This window comes from Macrosteles quadrilineatus, unplaced genomic scaffold, assembly GCF_028750875.1.
Source record: "Macrosteles quadrilineatus isolate MER2022 unplaced genomic scaffold, UCM_ALF_1.0 Scaffold_6__1_contigs__length_79288215, whole genome shotgun sequence".
Taxonomy (NCBI): Eukaryota; Metazoa; Arthropoda; class Insecta; order Hemiptera; family Cicadellidae; genus Macrosteles; species Macrosteles quadrilineatus.
In genome coordinates, this window is record NW_026542599.1 from 51406013 (window position 1) to 51417080 (window position 11068).

Here is an 11068-nt window from a genome sequence, read left to right on the forward strand (position 1 = left end):
GAAACAAATCTGTATTTTTAAAACCGAAATAGATAGAAATATTCTATTTGTGGCAATAATAGTTAACAAAGATTCCGCAATTTTTCACATGAAAAATATTTTTTTACCCCCCTAACAGGGTAGGTGGTAGGGGGTGACTTATTTTTTTCAAATAGCAACCCCTATTGAGTGACCCCTCATTTTGAAGGGTTTGTCAAAAGAAACACAATGACGCAAATCCGAGGTGAATATCTCACTCCTAGCTAACATGGCGGATATTCCAAAATGGGCTTTTTTTTACAAAAATTAAATTTTTCATTACCCACCATTTAGGCTAGGGGTGAAATATCTACCTCGGGTTTGCGTCATTCTTTTTCTTTTAACAAACCCTTCAAAATGAGGGGTCACTCAATAGGGGTTGTTGTTGAAAAAAATAAGTCACTCCCACCCCCTACCCTGTTAAAGGGGTTGAAAAAATATTGTTAATTAAAAAAATTGCGGAACCTATGTCAACAATCAATTCCACAAACAGAATATTTCTATCTATTTCGGTTTTAAAAATACAGATTTCTTTCCATTATTTGTGAAATTGGTGCTTTTCACGTACAATAAATCAAATTTTGGAATATCCGCCATTTGGGCTAGGAGTGAGATATTCACCTCGGATTTGCGTCATTGTGTTTCTTTTGACAAACCCTTCAAAATGAGGGGTCACTCAATAGGGGTTGCTATTTGAAAAAAATAAGTCACCCCCTACCACCTACCCTGTTAGGGGGGTAAAAAAATATTTTTCATGTGAAAAATTGCGGAATCTTTGTTAACTATTATTGCCACAAATAGAATATTTCTATCTATTTCGGTTTTAAAAATACAGATTTGTTTCCATACTTAATTTACACACAATGTATTTGTACTAAATAGTGTAATCTTTGGATTATAGGTATATTGTATTAATTTTGTTTATTTAAACTTATGTTTTAATTTTATAGTTTGTTTATTGGTATTATGCGTTAGATTCATTTTAAATTTGAAATAAAACACGACGTCAAATGCTTAAAAATGTGTGTACCCCTGCATTGTACCATGTGAAATTTTGGCATATAAATAAACTATGTTGAACTGTTATCAATTGCAGTCAAAATTCCTAACTATCAGAACTTTAAGAGATTAATTCTCTCTCTTGTTCAATGATTGTTGAATTCTATACCTATTAGGTATACATATTATACACTATATAAGGGTAAATCGTAATACACCCACTGTGAAAAAATTAATTATAATTTACACAAAAACTTACTGTAACCCTTGGTCAAATTAGAAAAAATTACCTGCTTCTCCCTTTTTTTAAAGGAATTGACAATTATTTCACTTCCTATATTTTTTGGCCAATTAAATTATTTGTATATATGATTTTAAAACGTATACATTTTTATGTTCGTTACTCATTCCCAATAAACTACGCACATCTTAAAAATGTTATTAAATGTTTCAGGAAATAGAAAGCTAAATCAGTTTAATGGTCATCATCTAATAAAATGAGCACGAACAATAGTTATGTTCATGACAAATGCTAAGGTAATAATATTCTTAAAGTGAAATTTCAATTGTCTATGTTAATAGGAAACTCTCAACCAATGTTTAAATTTACTGATGATGTGGAATTGACCAAATGTTGACCCTTTTACATTATCAGCCTCCGTGGCGCAATGGCTAGCGCGTTCGGCTGTTAACCGAAAGGTTGGTGGTTCGAGCCCACCCGGGGGCGAATATTTTGTACATATTAGTCTAAAAATTACATAATTAGATGTATAAATTATGTAAATTGTAAACAGTATGGATTTTCTGAGTTATCGTATAAACTATTAAAATTTATTTTGATTTAATTTTGAATATACTTATTTAACAATGTACGGGACATTTTAGATTGGATCAAATTATGAAGATAAGTACAAGAGTATGAATTAGTTTCTTTTAATTTTAATTTTAAAAACTGTTCATCATATACACGGTTACGTGGTGTAAACAAAAATAAAACTAACATGATGTAACATTCTTTACATACTTTCCTTAAAATATACTAAAGCTAATCAATCTAAATGATTTTGATAAAAAGATGTAAGATAGAATTCAGTTATGTATTAGCTACAAAATAAACTCTCCCTAAGACGCAGTGAGTACATTACGGTGACATGAGAGTTATTATTTCACAGCCGAAGCAGACGCTCGACAATTTCCCGCCAGACTGACTCGATTTGGCGGCAAACATTCTTCTTCTCAATTTGTCTTCTTAATGTTACAACAACAATTTAACACTAAAATATCACTACAACGCGCTGCTTTTACTTAGCATCGAGGGTTTTATTTTACTCTTTTCCTTCTAAAGAGTTTTACCTTGGTGAGTAATTATAGTACAATTATTTAAGGTAAATGTTTTTAAAAAAAGTTATTGTTCTAAAGCTATTATTCTAAATTTACTACAGTAAACCAATTATTTTCCCCAACTTTTGTTATGAGTCGGTATATAACCCACTATATGCAATATAGGCACGGTTGGTTATAAGGCGAAGAAAATCTATATTCATGCATTGGAATGTATTAAATTTTATTTAAACTAAATTGAAGTTACGTATTAAATTGAAATTTGATGGTGCGTAATTTGATTGTGATGCATTTTCAGTCATTTTAATGTTCCTCCATAATATATTATTATGATTATTAATGTATATGAATCAATACACCCACGTACATCGATCACTATTAAAGATACTTCTATCAATTCAGTTAAGATTTGAGTTATAATCCTATTTTTGGGTAGTAGAATGAAATTATCTTATCCAGAAAGGTACAATTAAAAAGTTAAACCCTTTTAAAGAAAACCATAATTCGTCACAAATTGAAGGCATACGAGATGCCTTCTTATATGCATAAAATAAGTCGATATAATTAAGTAACAACTGTTATTATTGTTTTCTTAGAGGAGATTTCTGCAAAGTAGACGAAAAATGGCACGCCTCTTAAATGAGAAGATTTTCCCATGGATTGGGTAAATTCTTCCAATTGAAGTCCTTCTGTATCAAAGATCCTTTTTTAGAGGTCCCTGTCTATTTAACATACTACAATTTATAGTACTCTCTGTGCTGCATACCTTCCTCCATTTTAATTCCTTCTTTGATTGAAAACTTTCTCAGTATTTGAAGAAACTCATTCACAACAAACTACCATAAGTTAATGATAGGGACTATATTTTTTTTATATGTTTACAAACGGAAAGCCCTTCTGTTATAATGTAGAGATGAGTGGTAATTATTACTCCAGTGACTGCCCTCAAGGCAGACACCTTGTAATTTGCCGCCAGACTGCCTCGATTTGGAGGGTAAAGCACTCTTCGCCAACTTGCTTTTATTAATCCTACAATACGTCTATTTTTTTTTTCTTAGTTATTTATATTTTAAATATGAATGCAGTACTTTTAATGGTTAGTTTTGTATAAAATCGTACAACTGTTGTGTTTCTTATTTTACAACATACTAGGTATACGTGACATGGAGGGTTGCATTTCAATAGCTATGTGTTAGAAATGTTGACTTACTTTTAGTGGGTACAGTTTTTAGGCAATTTTTTAGTGGACATATTTATTAGACATTTTATCTTGAAAATCTATGAAATGTTTAAGTAATACTATTCGAGCGTTTGAATAAAAAAAAACCGTTTTTAAAATCCTAAGCATTCTGAGTTAGCAAATCATCAATACAATGAAAAGTTAACATATTCTAAAACCCAAAGGATGGTAGATTTTATTATACCAAAGAAATAAAAAAATCACAAGTAAATATTTTGATTTTAAGGAAATACCCACGATGTTTTTCATACTTTATTATGTATAACTTTATATCGATTACGTATTTTTAACTGAAATTTAGATAAATGTATAAAGTGTTATGTTCAATAACATAGTCGTGATATTTTTAAATTCTTAGCTATCGTTTCTGCAACTGTTTTAAACACAACACTCCTTTATAAATTTATGTTCTTCATTAATTAGTTTAAAAACATATTTAAGAGTGTTTTTGGTCAGTAGTAATGGATTAGGTTTTTATGTTTATTAATTATTTCTTGTTGTCCCAGCAGACGAATACTTATTTGTAATTGTTTCCTATACACTGATTTTTACATATATAAGGTTCAAGCTATAAATTTTAAATTATAATAATTACTTTATATCTGGTATTAAAGCCTAAATAAAGGAATGGACACGGGTGCATAATATATAAAAATGTTCTATTATTCTAATAACTTGGAATAATATAACAATTTAACTGGCATGAATTAAAACATAACCACACTTTTAATTCACTCATAAAAAATCACTCATGTCTAGACTTTATACAAAGTTCCTTACCTAAATTTTATATGGGGTTTTAGAAGAAATATTGCTTTGCGACATAAAAAGGAATTTATTACACTTATTTATCACTGTTTATTTGTGAACACTATTCGAGAGGTCTTTCATTTACAATGGACAGTCAGGTCCGTAGTTCTCTAAAAAACACAAATTCTTGACCTAAACTGAATTTCATCTAAAGAATTATAAATTCAATCACTTAACAAGGACAATATTCAAAAACGTGAAAATATCTTATAATATCATTATTGCCGCATATTATATTTTGAGACTGAATGTTTTGTGAGTGTTCCATTGTGTTTTGGTAGACTCCGATACAACCAAACGTTACACACATTACGATCAGTCCCATATGATGATGACCCATGCACTGTGGTCAACTGATAACACTCCCTCTCTACCGACTACGCTATCACCCAGGCTATGGTCCGAGTATTTAGAAAAGCAATGTGGTAAAGTAAAATATTTAAAACAAATTTAAATATCTTATTTATTTATCTAAGCATTTGTCTGCATTTTATTACAACTTCTTTTTGCCATTTATTTCTTTGGGAACGGTGCAAACCCTGGTATTATTATCCAACATTGCCACGTGCTATTTTTAAATTTCATAATTTAATGGAGCATGAAAAGCAGCGCTGGTCCATAATCTATTTAGTTTCAGATCAAACGATTAACCTTCAGATTTAAAGGTGAGCACTTTAACAACTAGGCTTCCTAAACTATCAAGTCATCTATACTCTGTGTTTTAATGATTAAATTTTCATAATATCTACATGTGTAATAATCTTTTGTAGTAGAACATGGCTTGTGTTGTACTTAAAGCATACGACTTCAGACGTTGCTTGGTTCAAATCCCATCAACGCCTAAAAATGTTTATCCATGTTTCAAAGTATACCTTTTAAATTACTAGCTGATGTTATGAACCTATATTAAGGTTTGCACCGTATTTAAAACAAAAAAAGAAGGAAGAATTCATAAACACAACAATTATAAAAAATATAAGTAAATATCCTAATCTATACACCACTCTTCTGTGATATAAATAGTGAGGTTCCTCTAGCTAGTCTATTTTCATTGCAATACTGTATACCCATTCGACACGAAATTGCTAACAATTAAACCAATCTTGGCCTCGTCGTAAAAACTTTTTGGTATCCTTTGTTTGTTCAACGGTAGTAAATCAATTACTTTGGGATTTAAATTATCAATTATCATATTACCAACTATTGTTGGTAAAGAAATTGCATAACAAAAAGCTCATCTACCTTGAAATAATAAAATCTTTGTTATTTCAGCAAGAGTCCAATACCACATTAATATTTATTATGACATTGGACCTTTTAAATCTGCAAAACTGTGTTATATAGATCCAAGCAAAAGAGCATTATTATATTATCATCGCTATTTGTTCTTCTAAGTTTTAAATATAATATACAATTTCATTTTAATCGCCTTTATTAGTTTTACATATTATTACAGCTTAACCACTTGTAAGGAATAAAAAGTAATCATTCGAAACACTGGTTTGTCAATCAATGCGAGTAATTGTTGTGAAAGCGGAACCTTTGTATTCATTGTGAAGCGAGACAACAATTCAGAGTTTCCATTTCAACCATTTACTGTCAATTAGAACCATATAAATTATTTGCCAACCATAACCGCTCGATTGGGCAGCCCAATACAAAAATAATGAAGCTTCTCGTTTTGACCGATCTGTGTTTATGGACTTATAAATAGAACCTTTTATTTTTTTATTGTAAATATATTATTCACAGATTATTTGAACTAATTACACATAAGTTTTCTGAAGTGCTTTTCTGATTGTAATAAGCTATTGAAAAATGTTTAAGTAATATGTTCGACGCTTTGAATATACATATATGATTTGAATATTAATTACAGTTTTATCCTGATTATTACCTCGATCCATTCATATATTCTGTTGGACTGTTTTTTTTTTTTTTTTTACTGTTGGTACTTACATGTTTATTTTGTATACATAAAGGCCATAAAGGTATTTTAAACGGGTAAGTAAGTGAGCTGTCAAAACGATGGTTTCTTACCATTTAACGTCAACTATTTCGTTATATAAAATCATTAATTAATAAATCAAATACTAATGACATCTAGGTCTAGATACTTCTTCGCTGGGAGTTGAACGAGTAACCTTCAGATCTAAAGAGACTTACTATAACCACTCTGCTACCAATACAAATATTCATTACCATACTTTAAATGTTACACTTATTGGGTTTACAAATATTAAGTATTAACAATTTTTAACGTAATATCTTTAACATAATATAAAAATTATGCTTTTTTCATGGTATTAAATATGTTTTTCAATATCGCAAGACAAAACAAACTACTAAAACATGATCATTCCTAAGTGAATTTGCTAATTAAATGTAAAAGATACTTTCTTAATTTGTCTACGACCATAGATGCTTATGCTTTATAAATACCACTCACTTTTTAAATTTATTGATTTTGTTTTAAATGATTGTTAAAATGTACGTTTTGAATAAAGGTTTCGTAATAAATTGAATGTTTGTGTTAAAGTTCATTTGTTTTACATTTTTCATCATTCTTTTAAACTCAAAAAACTTGGATGTATTCAAAAGTGCAAACCAGTATTTACAGCTGTTAGCCACTGGTTTAATGAGACGCTATAACCCACAAGGGATAAGCCCCTCCTAGCTGCTACTGTACCTGTAATGTTTACTTGGCATTAGATCGTGAAACTAACCGTAATCCAAGCTGAAAAGTAGTAGTAGTATTAATTTATACAAACTTTAATCGTCCAAAGTGCATCCTTTAAACATAAAAGTGGAGGAAAGTAAGAACCAATTTGAAATGTGTCTTCTACTCCATCTTATTCTACAGAGTCCAGCCAAAGCATTCTAAGAAGTGATCCACAAGATTCTTAATTACTGTGGATTTGTCGGTGATTGAACTAGTGACCCTCCCACCGAAAGACACTAACCACTAAGCAACACAACAATATAATATTTTATTTAGTGCAAACAATATTGTGACTTTAATTTTATGACATTCCATTCTTGTCTCGCCTCCACTGTTTCATCCGTGTATTTATACCATAGGCATTTTGAACTTGTTGCAAGGGAACGGCCTACACCCTGGTTCCAATACCTTGATAGCCCGTGACAAATGGACATCTGGGTCCGGAAACGATCTAACTTGTAATCGGACCAGCGACCTTCAGATAAAACACTACCAAGATCGTCTTTGCTACCCACCTTTATTCACTGGGTGTCTTTAACTCTTTTATTAGTTTTATTTATAAACCTACAATTGAACCATTTATACAGTTAGACAGGTTGGTTATTCATTAAATTTAGAACTGAGAATTAATCCTTATAAATTAATAAAATTAATTAATCCTTATAATCGCTATTGTAAATGACTATATTCTGAGTATCAATAATTGCTATTGATCCGTATATTTGAAATCAAAGTTACTCATGCTGAACATCCAAATACTGTTTCAATTATCTCCTATTCAATCAGACAGTATTATCGTTCCGACATTGGCAATGGATTTACGTACTAATATTAGGCTGCTAATTTGATAATACAGTAATATATCAAGTGAAATTCCACTTATAGAAAATGGTCATTTATTTCTAATCTATTACCACCTTTGTGATTAGCTGGTAAATTTTAATTGTAGTGGTTTTAACAACTATTTATGGGCAATTTTACGGTAAAATTATAGTTAATCGCATTGAATTTACTTTTTAAGTGTTGACTTTCAGATAATTTTAACTGAGCTGAGTTGAGCGAAGCTCTTTGGGACCCTGTTTCTGTTAATAGTGAGGTTTTAAAGAAACACAATTCAATTTGGTAATTCATATTATACAGTTAAAACTGGATTAATTTCTTTATATTTATCATTAGGCTTATGTATGATGGCCGTGGAAAAATATGTGTAAATGTAAACAAACAATCTTTTGATATGTTTATAAACAGGCTAAATACAGTACAAAGCACCCGGATGAAAATAATTGATTATTGAAGGTATTACAAGGCATTTGAAAACGACAACTGATCAAATATGTACAGTATTTCACCGATTTTCTTGATCCAATGTAATTTGAACTAAACCGGTTAAATCAGATGGTTTCAACTTACTGGCAAACTATCAAGTCAATATTTATCCAAAGGTATGAAAAGGCTACACACTTGCACTCGAACTACGGAGCTACATGCAAAAACGGACCTTACTTTAAAACCCCACTCGAAGCAACATTTAAATAGATATTTTTAAAGTTTTTCTTCATCACTCACTTTCTCTTATTATTTCCAATAATGATTCACAAGGTTATTTTGTTTTATCAAAATAGATAAAATTAAAATTACAAAATGTTTATATTTTGTCATAAAACAGATCTTGTAGTGTTAAACTTGTAGAGAATTGCTGAAAACGATACAAAAGCTTACAAATGGATTACAAACATAACAAACGTACTAACCTCATATTCATTACTTTTATTAATCTTTCGTACATTATCGTTGGATTAAAACTAATTTTAGAAAGTTTTACTAGAGGGATTGCAAATTTTGGAAACTGTTCCCGTTTCATTGGGTAATTAGGTAATTGCTATTCCTATACACATTCTAATTGAATCTTAATTGATTTTATGTTCAATTAATTTACTTATCCAACAACTATTTAAATAGAAGTTAAAACCTAGTATTTTTGTACCAAATGCTAACTGCCCTCGCCAATCAAGTCCATTCGTAATTGCCTGAAGCAAAACTGACAGATGATATATTTGACTGTCAAGTTCAGATTTCCGATATTGGAAAACAGTCGTGCTTTTTAGTATTTGAGATACGGTATTGATAGGGGTTTTGTATGTCAACATAGACGATTTCTAAATTCATTCGTCCATATAACTGTGTGTTTCCAGCAAGATCAAGTTCAAGCATTTAAGATCAAGTTAAAAGAGAGTTTTTTTTTATGGGAACGTTACAGTCATCGGTCTTACTTCTATAAAGATAATCCACTAGGAAAAAGTGTCAATCAACAACGAATTCGTATAGCTTAAATGTATGAACAAGGTGTACTTTTTCAAGGGTGTATTTATATTTTTTTACATGAAACCCACTTTAACGAAAATTTAAGGAAAATTTAATATGGTTGACATAAAAGTATCATCCATTGCTAAAACTATTTTGTAATTATAATTCTAAAATAGTATAAACGTACAATATCCGTAACTATAGTTCAATCTCCTCAAGATTATTGATCCATTGCAATAAAACCTTTCTAAAGCCTAGAACGTTCTAAAAAGCTTAATAAACAAACTGATCGAAAATACAATAGAAATCCAATAAAATGAAGAATATAGAATAAAGAATGTTAATAAAATACAATTTAGAAATACAATTGTGGTTTGAAACTAGACCATTACAGTATTCAAAATTGGTTCATTCCTCCCAAAATATAACGACTAGGAAGCGTTAAAACCCCTTCTATCGTTCTTAGTGAACAACATAAACAGTTACAATTTGTTTGAACTATCCCTATTGGAGAATCCTAAGATTTGACAGCTTGAATCGATAATCAAACCACAACACTTGAATTGTAACGACGAGAAATGATTGTCAGCAGTTATTGTCACAAATGTACAACAATGGGTGACCACACTACATCGCTGTCAATTAGGAAGTTTCAATTATTTCAAGCCTTTACAGTTCACTTAGCGGTAAACGCGATATAGATCGGATTAAACTTTCATATAGTGGTTACGTCCGAATACCCTGATTATTTTTTGTATTATGGTTAGATTTAGGCTCATTAAAAGCTAAAGATCCTCGTAAGTTTGGGTGGATTTAGTGATCGTAATAATAGATTGTAAAATTGCAAGATAACTCTGGCTAGGTAAAGTAAAATTGTCTTTGAACTTAATGTTTTTCTAGTCAAGCTGTGTGTATCACGGACTTCAGAATGTGTGGGGTACAAGTTGGCACATCCTCAAAAACTTGAGAATGTATAAATAAAAAAATATCACTGAAGTAGACTGAGAATGGTAAGTTAAGGTATGTTTTACTTGGTCCGCATTCACTTAAAAGTGTTTATTAAATTCAAAATGACACTGACGTAGAAAAAAATGGTAAATGTTGTGTAAGACTTTCATTGGTAAATTCATTCTCTTAGGAAGGAGTGCTGGTGAGCACGGTACGGTTTTAACTGCATTGGAACTGCACCACTGAAAAAATACCTCAGATAATCAAAATTTAAAGCTAATAATAATTTAATCCACTTCTCAATAATGTGCTCATACTTTCGAGAATTATTTTATAGGCAAATAGAGCTCGATGAAGGAAGAGTTGAAAGTGGTGACAATAAAGGGCATTATAGTGTTTAGTTTGGACTTTGTCATTTGTAAAGGTGATGCCATTATACAGTGTTTCTGAAACGAAGGAGTACAGGAAAACAAAGGTTTGAAATGGAGTCTATTACAAAACGAAAAAGGTCATCATTAATTCCGATAAAAATATAAATATTTGTTTGTATAAACAAGAGAATCAATTACAGTTGGAACTCAACTATAAATTATCTCTTCACAGAATGAAGTTGACACTGCCAGGTTAATAATGTTATCTAGTTGAGCAGAGATAGCATTGAACACGTATAATAATTAGGTACAAGT

The 11068-nt window shown here is 30.5% G+C and overlaps 1 non-coding gene across 1 annotated transcript; it reads left to right on the forward strand.

The window, feature by feature from the left end:
• Window positions 1–1671: 1671 nt before the first annotated feature.
• On the forward strand, window positions 1672–1744 carry Trnan-guu (transfer RNA asparagine (anticodon GUU)). Its single transcript has one exon. It is a non-coding gene; the product is annotated as a tRNA-Asn (tRNA).
• The last annotated feature ends 9324 nt before the right edge of the window (window positions 1745–11068 follow it).